The sequence below is a fragment of the Aquarana catesbeiana genome, linkage group LG05 (genome assembly GCF_042186555.1).
Source record: "Aquarana catesbeiana isolate 2022-GZ linkage group LG05, ASM4218655v1, whole genome shotgun sequence".
Taxonomy (NCBI): domain Eukaryota; kingdom Metazoa; phylum Chordata; class Amphibia; order Anura; family Ranidae; genus Aquarana; species Aquarana catesbeiana.
Genome location: NC_133328.1, coordinates 540,468,725 through 540,484,844, shown reverse-complemented (window position 1 = coordinate 540,484,844; position 16,120 = coordinate 540,468,725). Strand labels below are relative to the sequence as shown.

Sequence of the window (16,120 nt, the reverse complement as noted above, 5' to 3'; positions counted from 1 at the left end):
GCTTCTTCAGGGACAGATGCATGAATGTTGTATCTGCAGTATAAGTGATGAGATCAATAGATGTATATTGTTGATAAAAGGGGGCAGGAGGAATGATTGGCAAGAGAGGTTTGAAACAGAGACCTCATACTTACCAAATGGCTGAGATAAATCGCCAAAAGCTGGATATCAAGATGGCGGTCGTGTAGTGCATCCAGCTCGGGGGCTGAGGAGGTGGAGCAAACAAAAGCCACAACAGGGGAACATCCAGAGGATCAGCACGGTCTGGATAGCGGTATTTCTCACTGCGGTCTCCACTTGGCCCCTTAAAAACCATGTCTAGAAAATGTCTGCAAGGATGCACATATGTCAGAGGGCATAATAATTGCAAAATGAGTTTAATGTATAGGGTTCTAAAATTTCATTTATATATACATAAAAATGTAAATAAATGAATTAAGCTTATTAGAGTATGTTGATATGAAGGACTATCTGAGATATGGAATATGGTAAATACATGAATGCAGTCCAACATGGTTATAAGGCTGGTATGGGCAGAGAGACTACGGGGCAATATAGAAATGATATAAGTATTACATATGTATAAGGGACAATGTAACAAACCCAATAGTTGTCAAGAAAGTAACAAAGTTGTACCTCAATGGAGTGAAAAATATCCAATGGTTGTCAGTTTGTTCTTAGAGATATGACCGCTCTATGCAAAATGAACTGAGAGACCAACCATCAATACAAGATAGGTAGGTTAAGAGCAAGGGATTATGGTAGGGAGATCTCACAGCCAGAATCCCAAAGTCTGGGGCAGTTTGTTACACCAGTGCTTGATCAAGGGGACTGGTCTAGTAAACCTGTTAGATACCTCAGTTGACCAGAATTAAAGTGCAAACCCAAAGATGTGGCTACACATGACACATGGGGAAGGATTTACTAAAACTGGAGCGTGCAAAAATCTGGTGCAGCTGTGCATAGAAACCAATCAGCGTCCAGTTCTGGACCAGGCTACCTTTAAAGCCTGGTCCAGAACTGCTGTATGACAGTTTCACATATTGCATACTAAGAACAATTCAGCTCATAGCAGACAGAAGCTATACCCCTTTTGTCTAAAAGGTTGGTTTGCACCTTCCTCTTAGAGCAGCCTCTGATGTGAAATGATTGTTTCATCCCATTATTTTTTCCAAAGCCTGGTACACGCAGAGGACTTTTTTTTATTCAATGCAGCATGCTGAACAAAAAAAAAAGAAACTGAGCTCACTGTACTAACTAAGTGATGTTAGTACATTGCTTAATTAATACAGAATCTTGCAAGCTACCAGTTCAATAAACTAATTAGCCGGCCATACACGGTTCGAATTTCGTAAGAATTGTATGAAAGAATTTTCGTATGAATTTTGCACCATTAGTGGGCTGCAACAACGGACGATTTTCGTGCGGCAATCAAATTTGAGGAATCGGACATGTTGGAAATTTTTAGAAAAACAAACGATTTTCTAATCAACGATGGGAGAATCGTGCGAGAAATGTAATAAGAAAAGAAAATTTACGGAGAGAAAAGAAGATTCCCGGCCAAGAAAATTCTTTTCTGTAGCAACATGCGGTGAAATTGAAGGCTTGGTCAGCCGAATTTCGAAAATCAATGGTGGCATCATCGGATCACAAAAAAAACAAACTTTCTGATTTTGAAAAGAAAATTTGTTCGAAATTCGACCGTGTATGGCCTGCTTAAGAATCCAGACAACCCTCATATGTGAGGAAATGTTTTAATTGCTTTCAGCTGCTAGCACTAGTGAACTGTGTTGAATTAAAATGAAATAAAATAAACTTGTGCCGCGCTGTGTCTACCTCTGTATAATTACTTATAACAGATGTGCCAATGCTTAAAGTGCAAATGCCAGTGATAATATATCAAGATAATGTGACAATTAATCTACTAAATAGTGTGTGACCACTATATATAGGTGTCTCTATTGGAAATCTTAAACAACCAACATAGGTGTGCCTGGGCACACCCTAATCACCCTGTGCTGCGCAGATTTCCCCTGCTGCTTGGCTGCAGAGAAAGAGACTGGGGAATCTTTGTACTCAGTCCCTTTCTCAAAAGTGAGATATCAGGGGACTGTTTAGATCCCTGATAATTCACCACAGGCCCCCAATGGGGCTCCTAAAAAATAAAAAAAATATTGTGAAAAAGAATACAAAATAAATAAATAAAAAAATAATTTGTAAAAGAGTACAAATAAACAAATAATTAAAATAAACTACTGATACCAATCTCTGCCCTACTGGCACTGTATATATATTTATATATTTTAGTAGGCTAGTATGGTGGCCTGAATTTATGGGAGAAGCCCGGTGGGTATTTAAGCTGGCCGCTCGCCCTTGCTCTCTGTCGGTTCCAGTGCCCGATACCCTCCTTCCCATTCCCCTTTTTACAACATTTCTCAGCACACCTTCCTCCACAATTATTCCTTACTTATCTTGGGTAATGGGTATGGCCCCTTTTCTTGGCTTAACTACCAGATGACCAAAAGCCACACCTCAGGTCTATTTATGTTGTAAGTCTTGTCACGTGTTTATGTGATCCACATCTGTCTCGGTCTTAGGGCCACGACTATAGACACATGTGAGTTTGAGCTTTGGGTGCACACCCTTATGCAATAGGCTGTGCACACCTATGACAACCAATATGATACCAAAGTGCAAGTGCTGAAACACAAAAGTACCTACGTACTAACACATAAATGATTAAATATATTGCAAATATTTCAAATATTAATTCACTTCAAACAATCTGATATAATGTCCTGTGCTCAAAGACACAATATTAATACATGGATATAAACCATAGATGAATAAAAACTGGTACAGATGTCATAAATAATAATACAGTCAAAATGACTTTGATATAGTATCCAGTGCTCCAGAATGAAATCCGCAGTGACTCGTGACAGTACTTCACAGATGGAAATTTTCAGTGACTTTTAGTGATTCCATATACGTGGTCCCCCCGTGTGTCTGCACGCACCTCAGACATTTTGACCGCACACCTAAGTTTGGTAAAAATAGGCAGTAGAAACAACACTGGGTTCAGGGTTAGTGGACTCTGTGGAACGCCAGTCCCTTCACTGTGGGTGTCCTCGGTAAGTATTTGCAAAGAAAGGCTCAATAGTGTGATAACGTTTTAAACTCCGGTTTATTAAAACAATTTGTATATCGTACTGACATCTTAGAGGTGCTACCAGCTCACCACTCTATACATAGCATGGAAAAACGAACAATCCCAATCCGACAGGTGTGTTTGTTATGCCTATAGTCACCTCGCTGAGAGATCAGCGTCTCAGCTGGCTTCTCCTCCATCCTAGCCCCTCCCCAACGCTTATTCGACACAGGGCTTATCACTTGTCTTCATCAGGGGAGATAACTATACCCCTTTTGTCTAAAAGGTTGGTTTGCACCTTCCTTTTAGAGCAGCCTCTGATGTAAAATGATTGTTTCATCCCATTATTTTTTCCAAAGCCTGGTACACGCATTGGGCTTTTTTTTCATACTGAACAAAAAAACAACTGAGGAGCTCACTGTACTAACTAAGCGATGTTAGTACATCAATCTCCCCGCTGATCTGTTGTGTTATGGCCATTGCCAGCACTGATCGACTGCTGGTTTTCCAGCATGCCCGATCAACAGAATCCAGACAGCCTGCTGTACACACTGGCCGAATGTTGTCTTGTTTCTGTTGAACTGGCTGATATTCGGCCAGTGTATACCAGCCTTTAGTGACTAATAGATTGGTTTGCACTCTGCTATATAGATCCTTTAGTTTATCTAATTTATTAAGTGCGTGTCAGCGGGGTAAGTTTGTAATCCTGTTGTAGAGAAATAGCTTTTCATATCACTAATGTTATTGGTGTTCTTCACAAGAGCTGTATTATTACTCCATGCTAGCCTTGGACCCAAACACAGATACTAGCGCAACAAAATTCCTCTTCAAGAAAAATGGCTGCACTGTTGGAAAATGTATATATTTATTACATTGCACTGCACTGTTGGTAAAACTGAATGGAGGACATACAGCACAATGGTAACCCCTGAAAACACTTAAAAACAGTACACATAGACATCCATTGGCATACGCTCCTTAGATATACACAAAGTTATATACATAAACCATTATTACAATGTATAGTCCAGACAATATGTATATCTTGTATTAAGATAAATGTTTCTGCTGATGCCTTAAAAAAAAAAAAAAAAAAAAAAAACCTTACCCAAATTGGACCTGCTTCCTGCTTCCTACTTACAACTAACTACAGGAAGTGGCAGTATGCATGAAGCTATGTTGGGCTACCCTCCTTGTTGAACCCAGGAATTCAGAGACTAAATTATACTGACGCCTATGGGAGATTTTGGACAATGGCAAACCAAAAAACAACAGCTAGCTCATTATAACCCCTCTTACTCCTGGCATGCCTCTGTTTTTTGCTTAGGTTGTAGGGGAATGAATGCCTTTTCATTGCGCTGCTGAGAAAAGTTTGACTTTTCTTGCTAGCTGTTTTTTTCTTCTTTCTCTACAATCTGTTTTGTTGGTCTCTGTAACTGGCTATCAAAATTAGACTTCCAGTGCTGAATTCAGATGTCAGTGCTGCAACCAACTCACGGATTGGAGTATCTGTGCCTCATCCTAGACACTACACAAGTTTTCTTCCCCATGAGAAACTTCAAACTCTCTGCTCCCAGAATCAGACTTTTCAATCCAGGAGTCATATAACTTGTTTAGTCATATCCTCTACATACCCTGTCATCATGGGACAAGTCAGTCCAGCCCTATGATGGACTGAACTGCCTGACACTGAAGACCAGGTTGTCTCTGGCTGGGAGGCCCAGGAATCTAGCTCTGGAATTAGGAAAGTCCTTCCTTCTGATATCTTTGAAAATCCTCATGACAGATGTCAGCCTTCCAACCTGGAACAGAGTCCTAGGCATCTTTGTTGGTTCAAGGGACACCAGAGAAATCTCATCTCCCAATCAGCAACCTGGAACTTCTGGCAATTTGCAAATGTTAAATAGCTCAACTGTTGAGTCATCCAATTAGGATTTGGTTGGACAGCGCTGCAGCAGTGGCATACATCAATCTCTGTGACAAGAGAGGTAGAAAGAATTCTATCTTGGGAAAACTTTACATTCCAGTCTTGTCCGCCATTTATATCCCAGGCCCAGACAATTAGCAGGCAGATTTCCTCAGATGGCAGTGCCTGGACCTGAGGGAATGGTCCTTACACTGGTAGGTATTCCAAGACTTGTGTTACAGGTGCAGGTTGCCAGATGTTGACCTCCTAGCCTCCCTATTCAACAACAAACAGGCTTGTCTCCTGGTGCATAGGTCCTGTGGCAAAAACAATGGACACTCTGGTGGCTCCATGAGATTAATACAGCCTGATCTATGCCATTCGTTCCTAGAAACTCCTTCCTTGTCTGCTGAACAGGATCAAGCTAAGAGATCATTTCAGTCAACCTCAAAGCTCTGGATTGGCCCAGACAGATGTGGTACTCTGATCTGATGAGACTTCTAGCATATTCTCTGTGGGGTCTTCCAGATCTGATCTGGGTCATCTGTCTCAAGACCAGCTTGCCATCCTGCTCTACAGCGCTGGCCTTCACAGCATGGCTGTTGAAGTCCAAATCTTCCTTCCCATAGGGTCTGTCATTCTACCTGGAAGGCCTAGTTTGCTTTCCTCCCAAAAAATTCTCTTTAAAGGGGAGCCTACCTCTCATGTTATCATTTCTCAGTGGCTCAGACAGATTATCATCAAGTTTATGGTCTTGAGGACCTGCTTCTATCCTTTCCTTTCAAGGTTCACTCTACTTGATCAGCAAGTGCTTCTTGGTAATTTGGCATCAAGTTACTGTTTCTCACATTTGCAAGTCTGCTGGTCTTCTGTTTGTATGTTTTTTAAAGTGGTGTTAAACCCAAAAATAACAAAGTATTATAGGGCAGTTCACCAATTCTTAGCTCTGACTGCTTTAGTTTGCTTTTTTTTTCTTTTATTTTCACCTGGTGATCTAGCCCATAAGTTTGTTACTTTTCAACTTCCTTAACAAACCAAACTTTCCAGCAAAAGTGACAGGGTGGAGACAAACCATTTACCACTGATAGGGGTACTTACAATAGACAGCTTTCATTTATTTATGTAAAACTTCTTTCACAAAAAGAAAAAAAATGATGCTGAAAAAGTGTTAAAAACTGCTTAAAAAGTATTAACAAGTGAAGTTTGACTTTAATTTGTTAGTCAAGTCCATCTAAATCTGTTAGTGAATGTAACACTACCATTTTCCCAGGTTATCAGTGCTGCTGTCCAAGAGTGTTTCTGTGTTTCTTTTATCAGTGCCCTGTCCAAAGTGGAGACACCCTAAGACAGGAAGTGTGTTACTGGCTGGAACACCAGGTGGGAAATGAAAAAAAAACTAAAAAGGAAAACTAAAGCAGTCGCCACATTTAAGGATTAGTAAGCTGCAGTACATTAAAGGAGGGAAAAAAAAGCCCATGGGGGGAATTACAGCCATCATTGAGCCACACCCCTTTCTGCAGCTGCTGTAGTTTGCAGTCCGGAGCTGAAGCCTACTATTCAATGCAGGGAGAGAGTGAAAACTGTCAGCTTATGTTGTGAATGATTGCAGCTCGTGAATAGCGCTTTTATTTATGAAAGCACAATTTGATAATAGCACAAGCCAGGTACTACACCAGTCTTTTCCAGCCTAGTCTTTGTGTAAACTACAGAGGAGACATAAGATGACAGCACAGTGATGTCTGGCAGCTTAGGAGGGAAGGCAGGGGCTGTGTGGGCTTTGTGTGCACTGCCTGTCACGCCCCCTCTCCTCCTGAAATGTCACTCAGAAATCTCAACTGATCTGTATTGTCAGATATTAGGTAGGTAGACGGAGCTAGCTATCCAACACCATGGCTCATCAAACCATGCATGGATTTAGATATGCACAGGGTCCCCTAGGGGTTTAAGCAACCTGTCTTTTTCTTGTGATAGATTTTGTTTTTGGGTTTAATACAACTTTTTACCAGGTGGATGTCAGGCATCTTCTGATGCCATTTATAGGCATAAGGTCCTTCAGGTGGCTCTTCGTGGAGATGCAGGCAGTCCCCAGTTCTTTTATTTCTTTTGGACCTGTTAGTGTTTTGTTGCTGTTGCTCACCCCTTGGTTGGACTGCTTTTGGGCACCCCAACAGTCTCTGAATTGCTGTTTTCTTCAATGAGCAAGAACTGTTTTTTTTTTCTTTTTTTACTTAAAGTGTTACTAAAGAAATTTTTTTTTTAATTAAAATAATAAACATGTTATACTCACCTGCTCTGTGCAGTGGTATTGCACAGAACAGGTGAGTATCCTTCTCTTCTAGGGTCACATTTTTTATTTATTTTTTGACCAATGGGAAATAGTACCTTTTTAAACATATTTTCTGGACTATACATTATTATAATATTTGTGTATATTTCCTTATAAATTGATGTAGAGGATTATCAAAACTGCCACATCCCAAAGATGAATTAGTAAGCAGAACAGTGTAGAACTTTTCAGCTGCTTACACCTCAGGAATGAAACACAATTGACTAAAGTATTAAACTTCATAACCTTTATTTCACACAAAATGCAAAAGGAGTTATTAGATCACCAGTTTGTTTCAAATCACCTTTCTCAACTCTAACTCACCTCCACTGATTAACATATTTGATGTATGAATATTGGGCTGTCTGTATGGTGGGTGGGATATTCAAGATGTTTTGCTATGATGATTGGAGTATTTTTATTTATACATGAACTGGTGATCTAATTACTCCTTTTGCATTTTAAGGCTTTATGTACACAGGACGTTTGAAAACCTCTTCTGAACGCTGGAACTTGCCATCTCCATCTCTCTCTTTCTCTCTCTCTCTTTCTTTCTCTCTCTCTCTCTCTCTTTCTCTCTCTCTCTTTCTTTCTCTCTCTCTCTTTCTCTCTCTCTCTCTTTTTCTCTCTCTCTCTCTTTCTTTCTCTCTCTTTCTTTCTTTCTCTCTCTCTCTCTTTCTCTTTCTCTCTCTCTCTCTACCCCCCTCTCCCTCTCCCTCTCTCTCTCTCTCTCTCCCTCTCCTGGTTTTTCCACATTGTAAATGATCAGAAATGTGTTCCCTATTGAAAACGCCTACAAACAAAAATGCTTATAAACGCTAGTTACCACACTCAGACGCGTTTACACGCTGCTACAAGTATTTGCCATTCCAAATGCCCCTAAACTACCATCTTGAACACGATTTTCTGCTTTTACAAAAAATGGTCTAAATGATTTTAGGACATTTTGTATGAAATACAAGATATGAAGTTTTAATACTTTAGTTGGTTGTATTTTATTCCTGAGGTTGTTCTCCTTTTCTGCTTATTAATATTTGTGTATAATTCCTATACATACATCTTTGTGTATATTTAAGGAAGATATTCTATGTCATAAGCACTGTCACAGCCTTGTTTTAGGCAAGTAAAGGTTGCAGTGTTTGGTTTCATCCTTCACACAACATTTACTTTGTGTCTTCACATGCTTTCAAAATGTTTTAAAGAAAGAAAAAGTATCACATGTTCAGCTCACTGTAGATGCACTGTGGGGTCAAAAGTATGTGGACAACCCTTCAAATTATTGAGTTCAAGGGCAGAAAAGACATGATTTGAGGAATCTGGTTGGCAAAGAGCACTGACCTCAACCATATGGTTCACCTTTGGAATAACTTGGAAAGCTGATTGTGAGCCAGGCCTCTTGGCCAGCGTAAATACCTGTCTTAATAAATAATCTTTGGCTGAATGGGCAAAAATTCCTGTAGACACTGAAAAATCTTATGGAAAGCCTTCCCAGAGAAGTGGAGGCTGCTATAGTGACAAAAGAGGCCAATTCTATCTGAATGCCATGGCTTTAGAGTGGGATATCCAAAAAGTTCATATAGTTAATATAGCTCATATAGTTGTGATGGTCAGGTGTCCACAAACTTTTGGTTTCATATTTCTTGTTTTAATAACTTTCCTGTGTCAGTTATACATACAGGTCTTTAATGTCTTACATTCTCTGAAATTTCCCTACCCTTGTTTTTATCTTTGCAGTAACATTCGGACAACCGGAGATGTTGGCGCACAATTCCTGTTGTTTGTGTCATAAGCCGTTTTTATGGCACTTGTCAAATACGGAGACAGGAATGAGAAGGCTTGGGTTTCAGCTTGGGAAGAGAGATAGTTGAAACTTAAAATAAAAAAGTGTACATGTCTAAGCCTGTGGGCCTCTGATCTCTGGGTAGTGATTCTTGGGCGCCATAGAACGAGGAGGTCAGACGCCATGTTTGAAGGCACAAATCTGCTGAAACAGCCTAGTCAGTGAAGATGGCCGCTGTACCTGTCCCAGCAGTGTGTGATTGAACTGGAAATGTACAGAGCAGCACTTTTTGTTGACAGAAGCTAACAGCTGCCTTACTATTTTACTGTCCTGACGTTTATAGAGTGGAGATAGAAGAGCCAGTGCCAGCAAAATGTGCTCAGAGGATTCAGTTGCTGTGGATGCAGTTCCAAAGTTTGCTTCTATCTCTGAAGAAATAGTTAGCAGCATCACTCACCAGTCTTACTCTATTACCTACTGCTTTTACCATCTCCTGCAGCATTTTGGAAGATAGTGTTTCATTTGCTTGTGCTTGGAGGCTAATTTCTCTGTTCTAGTAGACCTTTATGGATAGCCATGATTGTTTTAGTTTTATTACATGGTTTACAGAAACATTCACACAGAGTTATACGTTGAATCCAATAATCTGTAACTAGTTAACATTTAAAAAAAATGTTATCTTATATTCTGAAGTTAAAATAAACCTGTCACAAGCCTGGAGTTTTCAAATACAATAGGATAGATAATGTCACAACTTCCAGTAATAGTTGTACTTGGTCTACCTAATGATCAGTGAACCCGCCCGTCACTAGGGTAAGCAATAGGAAGGCAAGGAGGTACAGGCCCAGATTCTGCTGTTACAGAAAAATTCAACCATAAATAGGTTAGAACCAGGTAAACAACCTTTATAAATGCATGTTTCATCAACCTGTATCTCTGGGTCTGCTAATTGTGTCACTCAGTTTTCACTGAGTATTTAATTGAAAAACGTATGAACAGTGCTCACATTCAGTTTGAAATGCCCACTACTGTGACAGGTTTAAATAACTAACCCATTTTTGAACATTGAAGGAATCCATTTTGTTTATTGAATTGTTTAGCTGAATTATTTTTCCAGGAACATGCAGCCAGTTTTTCATTAAGTATTAAAGAACTGTGCAACATTTCATCCAGACTGGTCATATAACAATTATAGAATACTAGTTTTGAAATGATTTGTTAGATCTTCATACTTCTTACAGCCAAGGCACATGTGAAAGCTTTCAAAAAATGACTATGTTTCTGTGACCATTGCAGGTTAAACCAGGTACAAAAGCCCAGATTCCATGATGCAAAATGGATATAGTTTAAAGTACCTATATTTGCATGAAAAGTAGGATGCAAACTGTAATACATACACATAATTTCCTCCTTGTCCTATTGTTTAGCTTTGCTGACATTTTAATGCTTAGTGCACCTAAAATTTACATCTGGCAGTATTTCTAAAAACAGTTGTCTTTTGAAATGATATTATTATATTGTCCATAAAGTGGAACTTCGCTCAAAAAAGTGAAGAACCGCTCATTCTCTATTCTCACCCTACCCCCAGCCTAACCTGAGTTGCAGCTTTTAGGGGGGGGGGGTTGAGTACCTCTTTTTGAAGGTACCGGCTCCTACTTCTTCAATCTTGGTATTGATTAGGATGACATAGACCTGCCCACCCTTCTCTGCTCACAGCCTACTGGGACACATTACAGCGTGATCTCACCTATGCACAGTGGGTAGCCAGCTGTAATTCATCAGAAGCCATAGCTGGTTCCCATATCCAAGATGGCCGTAGTGGGGATCCAGCAGCGGTGAGAAGAATTGGCTGAGAGAAGACAACGCTGCACTCCATCAGCTGGTTGGTACCTATTTTTTAAAAGTCACCAGCTCCAGTATTTGTAGCTGCTGACTTTTATTTTTTAAAATACTAGTTAAAGTTCCTCTTTGACTTAGATATTCATATTTCACTCCATGAGTCTAAAACTTTAATATACATACCTACAGATGTGTTTGAAAATGCATTTGCATCTTATGCATAATTGCTCTTTAAAGTGTGCAGGTGGGTCACATGAAATGTTATGTTGGCTGGAGCAACTTTTCAAATAGTACAGCCTATAATTTTTCAGTTTCATTACACAACATTGTCACCATATTCCCTTTCCTATTCTAGAAAAAAGAGAGTTTGTTTGGGGCAAGTAGGATTTTCTCGGTACCGTCACAAGACATTACAACATAATTCTTTAAAATCAATAAAGTTTATTTTACATACAATCAACTTACATTTAAAAAATGTTGAGAGCTTGATCTTAAATGCTCAATGGTGATTAAAGACACTTACCATTCTTAGTGGGATTCCAACAGAGGTGGTATGACCACTTTGAATGCCAATGATCTGTACTACAAACAAACTCTCTATATTTCTAGAATTCAATAGTATTGGGATCTTGGTACTTTTATTCTCATATATACAGACACCTGAGCAATTATTGTTTAATATTCCCTTTCCTAAATGGCTACTATTTGTTCCACCCAATGACTGTCATCCCTATATATCCAAAACTAGTATCTTTTAAAGAGAGACTGCCACCTTGCCCTCTCAGGGCAAAGTGCCAGTGTGTTTGTAAAGAGACCTCCTCTACTTGCCCTACCAGTGCTCTCTCCCAGCTCCTGCCTCCACTGCAGCCAGCACTGAAATCCAAGATCTTGGCTGCCATAGGTTGCTAAGGGGAGTGGAGATGTCAGACCCCTGGCCATATGACAGTGCTCAGACCAAGGGATTGACCTGCTGGAGCCAAGTCACATGACAGGAGATTGTATGCTCCACCATACTCGGAAGCACTGGGCCTTGTCACCAGGTGTGATGAAGGCCAGAGTAGTGAGGGTCTCTTTAAGGTAGTGTAGCCCTTATGTATCAGGACATCTGAATGAAATGCTGCATTACAATAACAACCAATCAAGCTCAAACAAAACGTTTCACTGCAGATATAAAAGAGAAAGGAAAAATCTCACTGATTACATTAGACACTTCTTTCAAAAACACTGAGAGATTAGGCTGTGTGTGTGTTTTGGTGTTATCAATACTGAATCTAAGGCAACATGCTCAGAATGGTTTTAGGCTACAAAATGGATCCCTCCATTTCCTTGCATATATTTTATAGTTTATCAGCTTATGATTTGAATTTTTGTGATTTCATTAAATTTCTTGGAGTATAGGAGAACACATTTTCACATTGTATTTTTGCTTGTGTTAGTTACTGTTTTTGTTTTTTTTTTAATGTACATATGGATGTGTGCATTAGGGCTGGACAAATGCCAGGAACCGTGGACACTTAATATCTAACTTATACTGCTATTATAAATATATTTCTGGAAAATATTTTCTATATAGCAGCATTTCTATTCTGACTGATGATCTCAAATTCCAGATGTGGTTCTGAGACTGCGCTTCTATTTGTTCATCCCTGCAAAGTAATATATTTATTAGGTAGGATATTATTTTGGTTGCATTAAATGTTGAATACATGATTTGTGTGGTAGTTGATATACACAGGGATCATTTTGGTGTATTTTAGTGCAGCCCATTTAACAAATACCCCTTCATTTTTAAAGATTGACTAAATGAAACTGCTCACCTGGAATCTGGACATTTTTTATTCATAAAATATATACAGAACTGCATTCACACGTATTAATCCTCAGTAGTACTCAATACTTTTTGAATGTGTGGGAGATTGAAAAATTGCATTCAGTTGTGTTTGCTACTGACAAAAGTAGCAGTGTTATTATTCTAGGCACAATTTGCACAAATTAAAGGGCATAATTTTTAGCAGATCTCTGTCCTTTCTTTTTTATATATATACATTTAGATGGGGAAAACTTAGCACCAGTATTTTACACAGTTACATAGTCTGGTTGAAAAAAGACACAAGTCCATCTAGTTTAACCAATACAAGAAAAAAAAATTACAACCCTATACCCATAGTTGATCCAGAGGAAGGCAAAAAACCCAGCAAAGCATGATCCAATTTGCTCCAGCAGGGGAAATAAATCCTTCCTGATCTCCAAAAGGCAGTCGGATATTCCCTGGATCAACCTTACCTGTTTTGTGTCTTTTTTTTTTTTTATGGTGTGGTTTCCCAGTGGCATGACAGGAAGGGAAGGAAACCTCTTCAACAAAAATGACGATGGTAATACAATCCTGATAGATGTTCTTAAAGAGGGAGTATAGCCAGAAGTTGAAAATGTTTGTTGAATTCCTAGAGGACCCGGTGTACAATGCACTTGGTCCCATTCAAATCTTTCATAATAAAACCACGTTTCTTTTCTGATAGTGCTGTACTGTAGCTCTACCTCAGGCTGAAGCCCAATTTATGGGTGTTATATAGAGGAGCTACAGTCAGCACTGAAGACACCACACCATATCCATTCTGTAACTTTCCTTCTAATCTTACAGCCCTGTGCTTCTTCTGGTCCACTCTGCTTATTTCCATGTACTGAAAAGGTTTCAATGACACTGACAGAAAAGACCAAGCCCAGACACAGCTGCCAGCTATTCAAAGAGAGAGTCACTGCTACTACAGTGATTACCATAATCTTCCATGTCCTGATGAGCTTCCCTTTCTGCACAGCGATCATAGGGGTCGCTTGCTCGGCACTGCCGCCACTCACTGAATGCCTTTAATTTTTTTCTTAAATTAATACAAGGTGTTCTCTGATTGGAGAATGAGGCATTTGTGATGTCACCGCCCTGCCACTTAATCTTATCCAATCAGAGAACAACTTGTATTAAAATAACATTGATAGCACTATTGCATCTGGGAAGAACTAAATATGGCAAAAGTGGACTAGTCTAGTTTGCATTAGAAAGCCCTCAGTCAGTATTTTTTTCTTTAAAAAAAAAAAAAGAGAGAGAATAACAAATTTAAATCTCAGTAGCAGCCAAAAGATGTTTTTGTTTTCTAACGAATAATGATGACTTAAAACTTCTGCCTGGCTTTATTGACCTTTATGTGCCCATTAAGGGGATGTTCTGTCATGTCCTGCCCCAGTGACAGCGCATAATGTCAAGAAAGTAGACACCCCTGAAACATACGGTATATGTATATTCATGGCACTATATTTATTACTAAAACTTTTTAACAGAAACAAGGTTGCATTGGCAATAGTGTTTTAAATATTTACATTTATTAAAATATTACAATTAATGGAACCTTTAATCTCCAAATGTAACCATATTTTCCCAAAACCCAATTGATCTCTGCCAATTTCTGTCTCCCATATTCAGAAATGTCTTGCCAAAAAGGGGAGCAATTGGAAAGCAGGGTATTTGCCTTCTATGTTCACAAAAAGTAAGCATGTTACAAGGCCCATCATTTTTGCTTTAACTGTTAGGTGTGTCCTGCATAGTGTCTTAAATTGATATTAAATACATATGACATGCAGGTTTTTAATGTGTAATTTTTACACAATGCATATAATTTTATATGGCAAGGCATGTCTGTTTACTAGCTTATATTAAGAGTTTTTTGTTTTTAAAATGTTATTTTTATTTATTTTTATATGGTGAAAAAAGCGTGGTGTTATTCTTTAAAAAGGGCTTGGATGTGGAAAAAATAGACTGAGCTGCACCATCAGTTTTCCCTGTGTTTGATGTTTTGGGTTTATATGTAACAGTTTTTAGTAGTCTGCATGGCTTAATGCAAGCACTTAGTAATACTTGTATTAGCTATCCTTTGAAGTGTCATATTACGCATGGTGTGAATTAATTTAAAATAAGGAGGATGGGAGCAGTGTTATTTTACAAATTTTTATTTTAACTATCCATTGGTTTGATCAGACTATAATAATAAAACACTAAAAAGTATATTTATTAAAATATTTTCAAATATAGTTTTAGCTAGAGTAATAAAACACTAAATTATTTAAAATCTTATATGTGTAAATATATATATATATATATTTGACAATATATTTGCCTCCTCCATAGCCCAGATGCCTCTTTTGATGGAAGTCTATACATTTCTTACTGAAATACTGTTTCTGAAAAATGTTTCCCATAATTTTTTTTTTTTTTTTTGGACATAAGGGGTAAGATTCCTCTTATAAAGATGTTTATACATAAAATAAGTATGTTGATTAAATTTATATGTATGATTTATAGTTTTTTTAAAAAAAAACAAAGCTAAAACAGAAAATGTTGGTATTTTTTTAAAGATGTGCACAGCTGTATTTTACATAAAAAGGCTATTTATAATTGGTTGTTATATTGTACACTACGTTTTTGGACAGCAAGCAGTCTGCCAACGTACATACCAATGGAATGTTGTCTAAGTTTCTTGCTGTGGAAAAAGGTATTTTCCTTCAAGGTTTCTTTATTTATAATCCTAAACCTGAAATGTTGAATCTACAATTCTCAATATGTTGGACTTATGGTTTACCTGATCCAATAAAAATGTTTATCATCTCTTTCTGTGTGTTTTTTCTTTTTTTTTAAACTGTTTAAATGAAATTAAATGATGGATGTGTCATAAATTCAACGTCTTATAACTTTTTTGCAGCATTTAGGACTTTGAAAACTAGTCCTCATTGCAGTTAAGATCACCTGTTACATTTTAATTGTTTTAGTCATCAAAAACTGCTGTTATATTTTGCACAGCTAAGGGTTCTTTGTAATTAATAATTATAGTTTTTTTATGCTGTTACTGCTATATTTATTTTTATGCATCAAATTCTAAAGTAATACAAAAGCTCCCCCTGTAAAGAAGACATACTATACTAACCGGTTCGGCCCCTGTGCCACCAATCTTTGCTCTCTTCAGGGGCTATGGTGCTTGGAAATCCTCTTCGTCCAACAAATTTCCAGGAGTGTTGGATGTCTAGGCATTCAACATCCAACATCCAGTGCTGTGGTTTCTTCAGTTGTGCCCTACACGC

General features: G+C 38.3%; 1 protein-coding gene across 1 annotated transcript in view; it reads left to right on the top strand.

The window, feature by feature from the left end:
• Positions 1-15,650, top strand: part of JPH1 (junctophilin 1) — a 202,385-nt gene extending 186,735 nt beyond the window's left edge. Inside the window, exon 6 of the mRNA XM_073631818.1 lies at positions 9,118-15,650. The gene's annotated coding sequence lies outside the window, so the exon portion shown is untranslated. The remainder of the gene's footprint in view (positions 1-9,117) is intronic.
• The last annotated feature ends 470 nt before the right edge of the window (positions 15,651-16,120 follow it).